The 13,257-nt window shown below is 35.2% G+C and overlaps 1 pseudogene; it reads right to left on the bottom strand.

Moving 5' to 3' along the window:
- Window positions 1-1,994: 1,994 nt before the first annotated feature.
- On the bottom strand, window positions 1,995-6,049 carry LOC143582874 (GDSL esterase/lipase At5g42170-like; annotated as a pseudogene).
- Window positions 6,050-13,257: the final 7,208 nt, after the last annotated feature.

Below are 13,257 nucleotides of genomic sequence, written 5' to 3'. Positions count from 1 at the left end.
TAAGGTTTTCTTTTAGGCCACACCCGGAGAATGATCAGGGATCCACTATGTTGTCTAAGGATGTCATAATTGAGGATCATGGTTTCATCATAGTTTCCATAGCCGAGAGAGATCCAAGATTCACAATTAGGATTCTAAACCTAAGTAGTGCTTCTCATATCTTTGAGTTCGTCTAGATAATCGAGTTTATGTTTGTGTCTGTCAGTGTCAGTTTTTAGTTTAATTAGTTAATTGTCAAATAAGTAAAATCAGTAAGTTTTAAGTCAGAGTCTAGTTTAAGGTGTCGCTAGTGTCCTTAGTGTTTAATATCCCGGACTTCATTAGGCTTTACTACTGTCGATAGGTACACTTGCTTGTGTGGTGGTCTAGCATTAGGAGAGTCTAGGGTTATAAATTTAAAACTAGAGTGTCTAGGTTAGGTAAATATTTTATATACCGCTTTCAGCACATCAGAGGTCAATATTGCTTTGGAGCACAAAGTGGCGGCACAAGGCGATTTGATTGCGCAACTTGACTTGGAGTTGGAGCAGCTGAAAGCCGAGGCTTTAGAAAAAGAGAAATTTATCACTGAGCTTACTGCTAATAGCGTACGACTAGTTGGTTATCATGGGGAGTTGAAGAAGGAAGCTGAGTAGGCAACTTATGAGAGGAACTAAATCATGTCTCGCGGAATCCCTCTGGTAAAGTGATTTTTTTTCCTTTCTTTTATGTATTGTGGTGAAAGCATATGAAACTCCTAGCCTTTGCATTTTATATGTTTAGATCATTGAACACATCAGGGATGGTCCCGAGCTAGGAGACAACTTAGTGTAGCTTCTTCGCTCTTCATCTCATGTCGGGCATAAGGTCGGTTTTGAGGAAGCTATTAAGCTTATTGAAGAGAAGCGCTCGCTGGAAGACCTCGAGCTTCATGGTCATTATAATGAGGCGGAGTACCGGAGCATGTGGTCGTGGGTTCGAGTCCATGGATGATGCCAGTGAAGAAATAAGAGTCTATTACGTACTAGGGTTAGATCTATATTTCTACCGGGTAAGGAATGGAGGATGAAATCAGATCAAAACAAGTTAGGAGTCAAGCTAAATACAGAGTTGTATCCTGCAAATCAAATCACCATGAGCTCGTTACGAAAAGGACAAGATGAGGGGGTTTTCTCGTAACCACCATCCGACGTGAGAATAAGTATCATTTTTCTAGAGAGAGAAGATGATATATGTGATTGATGTAATATGCGAGTTGTGAATGAATACCTTATGATGATTTAAGAAGACATTTATAGCCGGAGTGAAAGAGAATAATTAGTCAAACTGTTACTATCCAAAAGATGCTTGTTTTACCTGGAGGGACGTGCGGCCGGTTCTGATAGGGGACAACAGCTGGCCGTTTGCTAGGCCGTTAGGAAATATCTAGCTGACTCCTCCTTTTTGGCTAATCCGTCATGTGCTTTCTATAAAGGAGGTAAACGTCACTATCAAAGAATATTTTAGCAAGCTTCTAGAAGGACGTTGTTACAAAACTGTCTTTTCTTTACAAATGTGACGTTATTCTTTCTCCCACCTGCATATGTCTCTCGCAAACTTCTAGAAGAATGTTATTGTAATCACTTGTTCTTCTGTTTACAGGCGTCTCCCGCCTACATATGTCTTTTATGGGTGCTTTTTCTTAGCAGGAATGTCTTGCAGACGCGTCTAATGATTTAAGAGCTTATAGGCCTACTTTTCTTGTTTTATGAACCTATCTCTATACATATATTTGTTGGTTAAAGAAATAGAAATTGGAATCCCTGTAAAGCTTATCATATGGGTTACATTATAATTTGTTAATTTCTAAACTTGTAATTATATATTATTATCACATAGTTGTACACTAATAAATAAATTTTCATACTTACACGAGTACAAATAAATATTTTTTTTGCGTTTAAATAAAGGAAAAGTCACTTAATACACTTTGTAATAAGTGTTATACTTCCACACTGGCGATCATGTTCATATATTTAAAGCAAATTATTTATCACATTTTGGAGAACATGATCAACAATGATATTATTCCCTTTGTCTGTTGGGTGAACACTGTCCCAGAACAAGTATTTGGTGTCATCCAGGCATATTGGGCTGACTTGGTTACATAGAATAATAGCCTCTACCATTCCTGTTCCACAACATCCTCTGTCTACAACCTCCAAGTCTGCAATAAGAGAAGGGGAAAAGAAGATGATTAATAAATGTAAATGGACATAACTTTGTTGAAGATTAATGTCAGGCAAAGGAACCAAAACAATGTAAAAAAAAAGAGAAAAGAAAAGATTACTCTCGAGGTGGGTCAACCCAAACCTGACATGTTAAAAGTGGCTGGCCTTTAACCCGTATAAAAGTTTATAGATAATTTAATATTTTGATTTCAGATATTAAAGTACTATAATTTAAAGTTAAATAATTTGATTTTTATTTTTCGTATAACTATAAACTTTTAAAATGAAATTAGTTTTCCTTTTGATGCATTTATATATTCCTCACTACAACAAGTTTATTTAATTCGTTCTAGGCTTCTAGCTATCAGTTCATCATGTTCCCGTTCGATTATTCTAATCCCGAAATTAATACATAAACCCAGGTTTGTTGATTATGAGTGAGGTAGCTAATTAAAACAATTAAGATAATGAAAATTACAAATAGGGTTTAATATGAATCGGAGTAATTAGTTGTTTAAATTGTTATTACTAAGTCACTATCTATTACTCATATATTGGTAAATAAACATAAAATAAGTCGACCTGAACACAACACGATTAAGTGGGTCCACTTGAACACGACACAAATAAATATATGGGTTAGGTTAGAGTGGAAGAGTTTACCTATCAACCCGCCAACTCAAAACCCACCAACCTAACATGATTTACCCCCAAGTCACTCAGCGTGTGTAAAATGGGTTTATCTCACACCCGTATTTTCAATCACAAATATATCGTGTCTGAGTTTTTCGACTGATTTGAAAGTTATAAATGCAACTCACTTACTTTAAAATATGAAAATATTTGGAAACACCAACACTAGTTAAAAGTATTAAGGTAGCGTTTGGTATACAGGAATGACAGTATAAATGGAATGATTCATTACGTGGGAATGAAAAAAGTGGTGTTTGGTTGTTCAATGGAATGGAATCATCCATTACACATGGAATCTCATTCCATCAAAACAATTCCTTCCCACCCATCCTTTTTTTTTTCATTCCATTCCTCCTTCAACCTACTTTCTCAACAACACAACCACCTAGCAACCACCACCACCACTACCATTGGCACCACCACCACCGCCCCCGCCACCACCATTTTCGTCGCCGGAGCTACCACCGTCGCCATTGTAGGTTTTTTTTTGTCGGGTTAAAAAGTATTTTGAGATAGGAGTATTTTAATTATTTCTATTTCATTTCTACAACCACCACCACCAACCAGGGTATGTTTGGTTGGAGGTAATGGAATGAAGAGGGAATGAAATGGGAGAAGGAATGGAACGGACAAGGGAATGAAATGGGAGAAGGAATGGAACGGACAAGGGAATGAAATGGATCATTACCATTCTTTTGTCTTGCTTGGTTAACCTATAGGAATGAAATCAATTATTAATTTTTATTGTTTGGTATCCAAAAAAATTGTAGAAATGAAATAGAAATAATAAAAACACTCCTATCTCAAAATACTTTTTAACCAAAAAAAAAAAAGAAAAAGAAAACCTACAATGGCGACTATGGTAGCTCCGGCGACGAAAATGATGGCGGCGGTGGTGATGGTGGCGGCGGAGGTGGTGGTGTCGATGGAGTTGGTGGTGGTGCCAATGGTAGTGGTGGTGGTGGTGGTTGTTAGGTGGTAGTGTTGTTGAGAAAGTTAGGGTGAAGGGGGTATGAAATGAAAAAAAAAAGAAGGGGATGGGAAGGAATGATTTTGATGAAATGAGATTCCATGTGTAATAGATGATTTCGTTTCATTGAGCAACCAAACACCACTTTTTTCATTCCCACGTAATGAGTCATTTCATTCCTACGATCATTCCTATTTAAGTGTTGAACTATATAATCCTTAATACACGTAGCAAATACAAACATACCATATTGGAGAGAGTGTTCCATAATATCTTGCAAAACCTTGAAGTAATCAACAATGATAAACCTTGACTCAGGCAGGCGGCTACCAAGGAATTGGATCCGATCATTTAGCATTCCGTTGAAGGTTTCTGCATAATCATTGAACTCATCACCACATTTTCTAAGTATTCCTCCTGTCATTGTTCTTTCTAACGGAAAACAACCGAGAAAGGGTGTGTTGAAGAAAACTATCTTTCTTGCTCCCAACTTGTAAATTTCCTTACAAACATATATATTTTGGAATAAGTACAAGTAAACTATATTCAGAATATATACTACAACAAATTGGTAATATGCCCATTAAAGCATAACTCGATTGGTCCTTCCCTACGCGCCAGACCGGAAATTTTGTAACGCTCATTTATTTTGTGTTTTTATTGTAAAATGACGTCAACGATCTTCAAATTTATTAATTCAAATGTTTATTTGTACACTTAATTTTGATCATAGATTGTTCATTTTTCCCAATAACAGCTACGTAATGGTAGTAGGCGAATAACTTTTTGTTTTGGTTGAGAATAAAGTGATTAATGCTAAAACCAAGCACTAAGGGCTAAGGCTACCATTAGGGATTTATTGTAGAAGAAGTATTCCAGTTGATGTGACCAAAAAAGTAGAGAAACCACATCGGTTAAATTATGCGAAAGAGAAAAATTCGCCTTATATTACGTTGGATACGGTCTTACACGATGAAGGGTTAAATGAGATAGAAAAAGATGATGGTTAACACATCAACGGCAGTTAAATTACCGGAAGGCAACTTCGGTAAAACTCGGTTGTGAACTTGAAACCTGCAGCCTATAGCCTAAATTCTCAATTACCATCCTATGCAGTTGAGCTAAAGGTCATTGGGAAAAACAAGAACTATTGTTGAAAGATGGAATTGTTTGTCAAAGCATTCATTATTGTGTTAGTTATAAAAATGTTTATATTGAACGCAAATTTTTTAACTATTATAGACGAGGGAACACTTACGCAGAGGGGACGTTACCTGTATAAATTCTGTTGCCTTTTTAACTAACAAATCTGCATAAGCAGCAGGGCTGTATTGAATTCTCTGTATTGGAAAAGCAGTGTAACTTAGAGCCCAATCGTTGGAGCTGCATGACACTAAATACAGACTTTTGCTTATTATGTTATTAGCTTCTTCTTCTCCAAGAACCCTTTTCAGCTTCACTATGTATTCTTTGAACATATTTATTTGATCCGGTTATGAGAAAACATTCTAATTCATACACTCAGTGGAAGTTAATAAGAATGGTAAAAAAAAAAATGATGTACGTAAGCAAAATTGCATGCATACCAATAGTTTGGCTGTAAATGGATCAAAACCAGAACCACCAGAAGCAAATGAAACACCGGTAACCATATCTTCATCTTGTAGCGAAGAGTCCAAATATGCCGGAAGATATTCCTTCACTCCTAATTTCTCAACTTCATGTTGATATCAAATAATTTCAGAATTTTCTAGTCTAAGTGATTTAAAAGTATAAGTTCGATCGTTCAAATTATTTACCAAAATAGTCGCCAAGAGTCTTCCTATTGGTGAATCTTCCCGTTGGTTTCCCACCCATGAAATCCTTTCCATATGGAGGGAAATCAGCCCTGATAATTGAGGTTCGGATGTTATTGTTCCCCGAATCCATGAAGGAGTCTCCAAACGCAATGACGGATTGTATTGAGCTATTTTTAGGCATATTTACAGTTACCTCACTGCAGCATAAATGTATAGATGCATATACATAAATGAGAATGACTTTAACAACCGAAGGTAGCATTGTACTAAATATCAGTTTAAACTAGAACAAGGGTAGTAAGAGTTCTAAGTGCTTATATATAGTTTAATTCTAGGTCGGCTCGTGTCTTGTGTTAATCTTGTCGCTACTATTTTAAGACTTATAGTACCCACATGTAGGCATGGCAAATAAGCTTTTCATTTATTTTTTATATCCAGCTCATTTTAATTATTGTAAACTACCAATCATTTCCATATCTAACCTAATCACTTCTATTGGATAATAATCCTTATTCAAATATAAGCTGCTACGTTTATTAGTATATATTTAGTCGTTGTCTTTTAATGTTTATTGGGCCATAAGATTATTAGAAGAATAAGGCCCGTTTTTATGCTATTTAGATAATACGTTAGGTTATTAGTAGATAAGATTAGGGTATTATATGGCAGCTGGGTGAAACAACAGTTAACGGTTATTCACAACCATTATGAAAAGATCAGACGCGACGTTTCCCTTCATCGCCTATATAAACCAAATATCAAAACAGTTTGTATTATTCATTCAGTAAGTAATAAAAAGATTAATTTTATTATTCAATTTCTGTGTTCTCATATTGTTGAAGAATATATTTGTTACAACCGTGTTTTGTTTGTGATTGTGTGAAATCATGACTCCACCTTTCAAGAGAAAGGCGATTCCTGGAAATCAATCTGCCTACATTGGCATCAGAGTCAAGGGTAAAGGGAAGTCAATTTGCACTTCGAATTATAGTAAGAGTTGGGTTAAAACTTCCAATTACAATCCATTACCATAACCCTCTTTTATTTCTGATTTGGGTTTCAGAATCATGTTCAAAGTGTGAACATAGTAGGAATGGAAATTGATCCAGTGTTCTTGTGTAGGGCAGTAGAGGATCAAAATGGAAACCTATCGTTCTTATGAAGAACAGAAAAGGGTAGAGAATGTGACAAGATTGTCTCTTGGATCTAATTCAAAAAAAAATTGGAAGAAGAATTATGACAATGATCAATTGGCTACCAATTATTAAGGTAAGACCAAATGCTTTGATGATTATGATGTTGAACATGATTGTCCAACAACTGCAAAGATGGAATCATCAAAAGCTTCAAAAGATATGAAGATCAAATTTTACAAATGCCATATTCGTGGACATCGTGTAGCGAATTGTCCAAGTAAGTGCAAAAATTCCCTAAAATTTTGTCATGAATATGGAAATTTCACAAACGAATTTGCACCCAAATACTATATGGTTATGGATACAAATTATGGAAATTGGAATGATATTTGGGTTATTGATTTGGCATATGAAAAGCATATAACGACTAATAAGAATTTGTTTCTTAATTATAAAGATGGAATTACCCGAAAAACCAAAACAAGTGATAACAAAATTTGGTTTTCACGAGGTGTTGGTGAAATCAAATTATTTTTAAGTAATCAATATAGAATTATAACAAGTGTGTTCTATTTGCCTAACTTGGATAGAAATATCTCTGGTTTAACTCAATTAATAGGCAAAGGTTATGAAGTCACACTTGATGGTGACACTTGCTTTGTCAAATGCATGCTTGACAAAGAAGACAACCTGAAGTTAAAGACGAAACGGGTTGTAACTTTGAAAATGTTTTTATTGAAAATTTTTATGAGAAAGATTTTCATGATGGTAGTTCACACCACTCGGATTATAGAGAAGATGAAAACACTCGTTTGAGTGCATGGGTGACTTTTCTTGACACGTTACACTTCCCAAAATATGTCATGTCAAACAAAGAATATCTAGGGGGTCAATTTGTAAAATTTGTGAAACGGTTCTATGAAGATCATTTCCAACAGTTTAATAAAGAATACCCCTCAAAATTACCTAATGGTGTTGAGATTGATTTGTTCGATCTTTATATGTTTGTTGAAAATTTAGGTAGAAATAAGGAAGTCTCAAATGAAGGAAAGTAGCCAGAGATAGCAAAAAGGCTTGGTTTAAACGAAAACTATGGTGTAAATCTCAATATAATATACCATGGTAATTTGGAATTGATGGCATGGCACTACGGGATAGAGAAAGATAAGATGCTTGGTGAGATAATGTGACATTTGAGCCAAAACCAGGTACACCTTAGTACGTATTCACCGATTGAGCAGTTAAATGCGTATTACGTAACGATCGAACGTTTAATCGAACGGTCTGGTTATGACCCCGATATCCTGAGGGGGGCATCTATAAGTGATATACTTGTAATATAAGCTAACATATTAGTATTATAGCCTTAATATGATAGCAAACCAGTTAAACTAAAACATGCTCGTTTAACTACTCGCTATAGATTTAAACGCGAAAGAGAGTTACAAAACAAGCATTGTATCATCCGTTAAGCCGAAAAAGATTTACAAAACACTTAGTGGGAATTTTTAAGTGATCCGTGAAAATATTTTTGATTTTTACAAAGAAATATTTTTTTATGAATTTACACAAAAATAGCCGAAAAACACTCGTTTTAGCATTGTTTGTCGTATCGGAATATTTTTCGCGCCAAAAACCGAAGCCGAAATAAATTTGTACTTGACTTTTCACTTACGGGCTTGCAAATCCAGAATTTTGGGCCAAAATGGGCCCAAGGGGGGCCCAAACCCATTCCGTACGTTGGGGTGTTTACCCCCCCCCCCCCTTTAAGCTTTGTTTCTTTTTTATACAATATCATAAGATATTTAAACATATATTTTCAAAAAAACCTTGGTATGTTCTCTACTCTTCAGCCAAACTCAAGAAACCAAAGGTATTTTTATTATTTTCTTCCATGTAAACATGTTTTGATTATAATTAATTTCATATAAACATAGTATAATTGCTAAAAATCATTCCTAACCATGTAAAAATCCTAAAAATGGTCCAAAAATATGTTTTTATCATATACATGGTTAGGAATCAGAATCATACTCTTTTCTTGGCCATAAACACGGATTATAGGGTTCAAAGTTTGGTTTAATACCCTAGCTGAAACCCCAAGTTAAGAGGCTGCCATATTGATGAAACATGCTTGTTTTGTGATAAGAACCTGTACCTAGCTTACATAGAAGCACACAAACCTGGAAATTGGAATAAGAGACCAAAAACGAGCGAAAAACGCAAAGATAATGCCGAAATGCTCAATTACGGGTTGTTTAGGATTCGAGTGTGATTTGCCTATTTCTAAGTCATGAAATTTTGTAGAGAAATCAAAAACCATATCATTGAGATCTTGTTCAAATTTGGTAATTTTTCGACCATCTAAGAATATTTGGCGAATTTATTACCGAATTAGGGCGTTTATTTGGTAAAAATAGTTAAAATGCTTGAAAGATTATGAAATTTTGTGGGGAACTCAGATTTGGTATATTATGATCACAAATGAAATTTGGGATCATTAGGAAAAACCAAAATACTTTTTGTGCATTTGCGTTTAATTGAGTTTTTGTAGTTGTTTTTGGCTCGAAAAGAATATTTGGCAAACTTGTTAGAGTTTGGATTTTCCAAATTGTTTTGGAATATATTCTGGTAACTCAGAAATTTTGGTGGATTTTTCGGAAATCGTTTGGTATAAACGGATGATTTTCGGGCTAAATATAACAGATAAAATGATTTTTTAAAAATTAATAATTCAGTAAATAATTCCAGAAATATTTTTATAAATTAAATTTTCATAATATAATAATTAACGGATAATTAATTGTGCTAATTGGAAAATTAAACAAATTCAATTATGATAAAAACCGACAAGTTCGTGATTAATGAATCTGTTGGAATATCGGAACACCAAGAGTGATCAAAAATTATAGTTTTGTATTAATTCGGTAAAAACGACCTTTTTGTGAGAAATCCGGACAATGTGAGTAGATTGTGCGTGTTTTTCTCCAAATCAAACTGAATAAACGGAAACAATCTCCGTAGCGAATCCAAAACCCTAATGTGTGATCTTTCTGTATAACATAATCATTTTATCGACCAACACATTTACCCAAGCTTACATCCCCATAACTGTTTTCTAAACACATAAACGAACAACTTGAACCAGCTGGAAAAACAAGAAAGTTGAGCCAAGTTCAGTTTTAAGTATTAGTGATGTGGTCTAAAAATATATATACTATTATATAAATATTCATATACTTTCAAGTATTTTGAACTAGGTTTTATTATATACACTCCTAATTGGTTCATATATGAGCTTTTAAGATTCTAAGAGAAAATGAGCTAAATTAGAGCATTTTTACTAAAATTGAAACCGAATATTTAAATAGTAATTTTAATAATAATAAACCCAAGTGTAATTAATGCTAATAATTCATGCTTTCAAGTAATTAAAATAAAGTATAAATAAAGAAAGAAAGAAAAGAAAGAAACCTAATTGAATCAATACGGTTTACTTATTTTCTTATCTGGTTGGACTTATAGCTAACATGAATTACTCTTTGGCTGTTAACTAGTTCGTGGGCCGAAGGCTTTATCGTGGGCTAAAAGAAAAAAATCTATAAGACTAATGTTGTTATTATAAAAAGAAGTAAACAAAAAAAAAAAAAAAAAGAGAGGGGACCGAACCTAATAAAAAACCCACGGTGGGTAATTGAAAGAAAAATCATACGAAAGAAAGTGGATAATCGAAAGAAAAATCATACGAAACAAGCAAAGTGGTGCAGCAAATTGGTGTCGCATAACAGGAGGCAGAAGTCAAAGGGTGTTGGCAGTCAGGGAGCACACCATCAAAGGGTTATTGGGCATTTGCAATTAGGAGCAAAGGATCATTTGTGTGTCTCGGTTTGATTCATTCTTTTTTCAACATGAATTCTTTTTGCGAATTAGCTTTTGATTTTTGTTTCATATTTTTTATGAGTAACTAAATACTTGGCACCACCTAGGTTTTGGTTGAGTACTATGTTAGATTGATTGTTTGACGAATTTTTATTTAACGTTGGTTGATTTAGTGTTATGGTAAAGTTTTTTTATTATTTTGCTCATGATATATATGCGTAATTGAATCTAATTTTTGCTTTAATAATTATTCCATTTGTGTTTGATAGTCATTGGTGATTGTTAGATGCATGATTAAGTTGTCTACTTTGTGTTTTCAATTTGTTTGCGATTTATGGTCAAAAAAATCGTAGGAATAATTATAGAGAGCGGATTAGATTTTATTATTCTATCTCTAGAGAGGCCGGGAGGCAATTTAGTGTTGTGTCATCTTTGTCTTTTGCGGGTTTGGGTACTAATTGCACGGGAGTGAGTTAGCCTAAGTCCCCTTATGATTATTGTGATACAAGTCATGTTCAAATTAATTAAAAATACCCCTCCTATATTAATATATATTGTATCTAAAGAGAATGGGAGGTGATTTGGATTTTGGGGTACCATAGTATTATTAGGTAAGGTGAGACCGGGAGGTGATCCAAACCTTTAACAATTGAGCTTCACAAGTCAGAGTTTAAGGTGTTGTTGGTGCGGCCGGAAGGCGATCTAGCATACTTTAGTGGTCTTTAGTGTCATAATTTTAGATACTGTTTTTCAACCAAGTCAAGTTAATTAATTATTAATTTAACTAGTAGGATTCCATTACCTAGGTAATTGTTTCTCACATTTGGTTAACGTCCATTTTTTATTAAAGTTTCATTTCAAGTTTAATTCTTAATTAGTTATCATTAGTTTAATTATTATAAAAAAATATAAAAATCAAAAGAGAGTCTAGATAAGTAATTAATTAGGTTTAATAATTAGAGTTTACCCATAGTGTCCTAGGTTCGATATCTGTTCTTACTTGCTAGCTACATAACGACCGGTACACTAGCCGATTGTGTGTGGTTGATTAGGTGCAGTCGGTAAAACTTGGTTATTAATAATATACACTTTTCACACATCAAGTTTTTGGTGCCGTTTCCGGGGACACTAGTAAATTCTTTGTTTAAACCGAGTTGATTTCTGATCTGTTTATTTGTTTATTCATTTTTTTAGTTGTTATCTTGCCTTTAGGTGCCTTTACTTGCTATTTGTGCCTTTAGGTTTAGTTTCCTTAAAAAATAAAAAATAAAAAAAATAAAAATAAAATAAATAATAAATTTTTTTAATAATAATTTTTAGTTTATGCACCATACCCGTTTACAAGGACCACCTTCGTGTTCTGCATCAGAAGAACCCGGGAGAGATCTTAGCGAGAGGCTTAAGGAGCTTAGAGGAAGTGTGAGTTCTATACCCGACATCCAGGTACGCGTTCTTGCTCCTAGAATAGATATGGAGGATGCCGTTCCACCACCACCGAGACAGAACGTTCATGCTAAAGCCAACGATGGCATCATGGGAGCCCGATCAGCATTCGTTCGACCAGCTGCGACTAATAACCAAAACTGGCAAATTCTCTGTTACGTCATGAATTCCATCACCAATTCTGCTCAATTCCACGGCTTAGATGACGAAGAGGCTCTGGGACACCTGTCTAGATTCATTCGGATTTGCGAAACATTTAATATTAATAATATATCATCCGACGCCATTCATCTTAAGCTGTTTCCATTCTCACTTTCCGGTCGTGCTACGTTGTGGTTCAAATCTTTGCCAAACGCCTCAATCGCCACATGGTCCGACCTTCAATCCAAGTTCCTAAGAAAATATTTCCCTCCATCGAAGGCCGGACGTCTCCGTGAGCAAATCCATTCGTTTCAAATGGACCCCGATGAGTCCTATTTTTCTGCGTGGGAGCGTTTCCAAACTCTTCTTAACCGTTGTCTTCAGCATGGCCTATCCGATTGGGCTGTGGTTAGGAAAAATTCTATAATGGTCTTACCCCCGAAACTCAACAGCGGTTCAATACCGCCACTGGAGGAAACATGCTCGATAAGATCACCATAGAGGAGGCTGAATAAATGTTCGAGGGCATAGCGTTAGCGAACCAGCATACACCAAGTAGAAGGTCCGTTTCGGCTGCCAAGGCTGCTGCCATCGTAGCATCCCGTGGAGTGCATCAGATTGATCAGAATGCGAGAGTGTCGGCCAAGTTGGAAGCGTTGAGGAAGGAGGTTAGAGATTTAAAGCTGCAACGAAAGTGCGAGATTTGTCACAAATATCATGAGACAGCCGATTGTCCAGTTGATTCTCAGGAGGAGGTTGATTTTCTTACTAATAAAAACCGTTCCTTCAATTTAGGGTGGCGAAATAATAACTCTAACTGGCGAGTAGGTAACTCCGGTTATCAGCAACGCCAAAATCTGTTCCAAGAACCCACCCCCGAACCTGCTCCTGTGCCACATAATACTTACAAGATCGAGGAGCTATTGGCTAACCAATCTAAATTGTTAAATCAGCTTTTTACAAAATTAGGCCAACACAAAATCTACTCTTTTGCAACATGAGACATT

The sequence above is a fragment of the Bidens hawaiensis genome, unplaced genomic scaffold, assembly GCF_021521415.1.
Source record: "Bidens hawaiensis isolate Kalapana, Puna unplaced genomic scaffold, B.hawaiensis_p1.1 tig00032034_1, whole genome shotgun sequence".
Taxonomy (NCBI): Eukaryota; Viridiplantae; Streptophyta; class Magnoliopsida; order Asterales; family Asteraceae; genus Bidens; species Bidens hawaiensis.
This window is presented reverse-complemented; position numbering and strand designations above follow the sequence as displayed.